Here is a 3614-nt window from a genome sequence, read left to right as displayed (position 1 = left end):
AGAAGTATTCTTATTTTGTTGCGAATAAAAGACTAGGGTTCTAACGCTTTACTAGGATTGTTAAATGTCTATCAAAATTGAAGCCTCTCTGAATATATTGTACTTTCGTCCGCATCAAATTTTCACGAGTTTTTTTTGAAATAATATGGATTCAAATTTCATTGGCGTCTATAATAATTATTCAATTTTAATTCCTGTTACGTTACTTTAGTTTATTTCTATATAGATAATCATCAGCAGAGAATGGAAAACTTTCAGCTTTTAGGTATTAGATTTTACAGAAAACTTTTGATAAAGTCCTTACGGCTTAATAACGATAAATTTGTGGAAATTAGCATAAATTTAATATGTGACTTTGTTGAGTGAAGAGTTACGAGTGAAGTGTAAAGAGGAAGGAGTAAAGAGTACCTTTCGCACAATTTCATATGTCAACTTTTGTAGATTAAACAATAAATATGGAAAAAAATTTGTCAACATTTGATGAAAATTTAAATTTGACAAAGTTCTGAAGTTCCTGATGTGTGTTTAGAAAAACTTTATCAATTTCACTGAGGATTTGAGTTGAGTATTTTAAATGAGTTTTCTGCATGAGTTTAGCTGTTAAAATTTAGCGCTGGAATCGCTAAAATCGCTTGATTCGCTAGAAATGCTAGGACTGTATACTTTTTGACACAAATATTAAAATATCATTTCAGGAAAGTTTATGTGCTCACGAAAGGAGTTGAATTTTTCAGTGGAAACTCATTTAAACTAAAGTTAAGCAAATAAAAGTAAAGAGTAAAAGGCAGAGGCAAAGGGAAAGGCGAAGGCAAAGGATAAGAATGAAAAATATAGCATTTTCATATTTTACCACAAATTTTCATAATTTTCATAAATATTAACAAATTATGTTCGCCAACGATGAAATGTGTTCGCTTATACATTGTTCTGGGGCGGTGCGGTATCTATCGCAGAAGAGATAAGTGAGTAGTTTGTGTGTAAGGACGACATTAGCGCATTTTCGAAATCTAAACGCCAAAAAGCGTGCTGCATATGCTCCATAGTATTAACCGCGCTATCTTGTCTGCCACGCTGTATGCTCGTTCGCATTATGCCCCATGCGAGGGCGGACCCACATGGCGTGGTATCACACATACATTTTTGATATGTAAACGGAACTGCGTATGGTTTTCGCAGTTTTTGCAATCATTTTAATATTTTTTATGTGCTTTTCTATGTTATAGAAGTTTTTGCTATGGTTCCGAGAGCGGTATTAAAAGTCTATCACAAACCAAGTTACGTTGAAAATATGAATTCAATTATTTCAAAAGCTTCTTTATTAAATTTTGGATTGAAAATTTATTATTTATTTATTAAATTTGAATTAATTATTTCTCTTTCTCTTAGCATGGTGTATAGACATCGTTGGTTAGAATCTCTATATGTATTTTACTTAACTTGTTTTACTTATCTATATGTAAGGTTATTTAAACGTAGTCAGAGATGTAGATCAAGATACATCTTAACATTTTCTTCATAAATACCCAGGCCAACTTAAATTAAGATTTTCCGTTATAAAAGTCCACTAGAATTTAAACAGAAATTCATGAGCTACAGGCAAGAAGGAGGAAAGGGAAGAAGAGAAGAAGATGAAAAAAATACGTTCCGCACATTTTTTTTTGAAAATGTAGAGGCCAAGTAAAATGAAGTACTTGCAATATAAAAGTCCACTGAAATTAAATCATGTGCCCAGACTAAATAAAATTAAAACTTTTCACTATGAAGTCCACCGCTGCAGGAAATAAAGAGAGGAAGTGTTCAAAAACTTTCTTTGCAAATGTCTAAGTAAGAGTACGAGTTACCAGTATGGCAGTCTATGGACTAATGAGCCTGGTAGATATCCCAAACAAAGCTTGTGCGGTATATAAAAGAAATTGGCAAGGCTTCAAAGACTACTATTCGCCAGCTAGAAATTGCATAAAGTCAGACTGTGAGATGACTTTTCAAAGTACCATGGTACATTAAGACGAATGACATCCTCAGGGAAAATAAAAAAAAAATACATAAAGCATAGAGCCCAGAAACTGACAGACTTACCAACACCGCGTTATCAAATCTCAAAATTGTTACAGGCTCCTCGGGAAGGTATGCAGATCTGAGGTCAATCATTGCTTAGTCTGATGAAGTGATGAACAATAATCCTATCAAGGCGTAAAGAGGGGGTTTGAAAATACCTCGAGTTAAGAAAGATTAAATGTTCTCAAGTGTACTGGCTCAAATAGCTGCAAGATAATAGATAAAAGAAATCAACTATGCAAGTTTTACCAACACAACTGCATTTAAGCACTAAATGGAAAGAGGAGAAAGCTCTATTGCTGCTGATATCAACCAACTAGCCCAACTGTAACTCAAGAAGTACTCAGTATAGTTATAATAGCTTTTGTTGTTATTTTACATATATAACTGTCTATTAAGTATTATTATTATTATAATAAAGAAAATGAAAGAGTTCTTTTAGATTTGATGTCCATTGTGTAGCTAAATTATATCTTGTCAGTCACCCCCGATAAGCCAACTAGTTTTAACAATAAACCTTAAACCGAGACCATCTCTATTAAATCCTTATACACATAATGTCATAAGTATGCTGCTCTTATCGTAGAGAGTGTTTGACATAATAAGTGCTCTACATACTCTCATTTTCCCAATTTTTGCAGTTCCTACTCAGAACATCCAATGTATTAAAAATAATGGCCGGTTATGACATGATGAAGATAGGCAATAAACAGTATTTCTTGTTAAATTTACCAGAGTATCCTTTTCTTTTTTGATTTATTGCTTATTTATTATATTATTTGTCTTATTTATTGTTGTTTGACGATTATACTTCAAAACGTTCCACGACCCAATCCTTAAAATCTATTTCGGATATAACAAAAACATGTTACAGCTGTCTTGATATGTAGCAGGTTTGATCTTTTCTACTTTGAAAAACAATTGTTTCTAAATAAACTTTTGAAAGAGAAATTCTGTCTGTCGAAAGAGAGTGGTGGCGCACCTAGTAAGCTGAACGATACTGTAAGGCATGCGATATTGGAGTGATATCACAGATCACAAAAATGATTATTATTATTATCTGTACTTTTTCTTCTCGCAATATAAAATTTCGTATTTTCTGTTGAATAAAGAAATATATGCAGTTCGGGGTCCCTAAATATATTGAATAATATAATTATAAGTTGAAATAAATTTAAAATGGTGACGTACTGCTATTAACTTTGAAAAATATTTATGTATTGAATAACTGATTGTGTACTTTGAACGTATAGACATATAAATATATATTTTATAAAGATAACATATAAATATCGTTTAACTGACTATCTGACTGTTAGATGACATGTATTGTGATGGTGTCTTCATTATTAACATCAATTCCTGTATCTCCCATTGGAGCGTAGGGCCTCATAGGGCATGACATATAAATTCTAAGTTATTATACAATACTTTATGCCTTGTCATGGTATATCACAATTATTTCAGTATCTTTTATATTAAAATAGTTGATACGGTTCCACACATATTTTGGTATGAAGGCAAACCAATGTAATTTTATAATTTTTCTTCTGAAATCT

The sequence above is a fragment of the Teleopsis dalmanni genome, chromosome 2 (genome assembly GCF_002237135.1).
Source record: "Teleopsis dalmanni isolate 2A chromosome 2, ASM223713v2, whole genome shotgun sequence".
Classification (NCBI taxonomy): Eukaryota; Metazoa; Arthropoda; class Insecta; order Diptera; family Diopsidae; genus Teleopsis; species Teleopsis dalmanni.
This window is presented reverse-complemented; position numbering follows the sequence as displayed.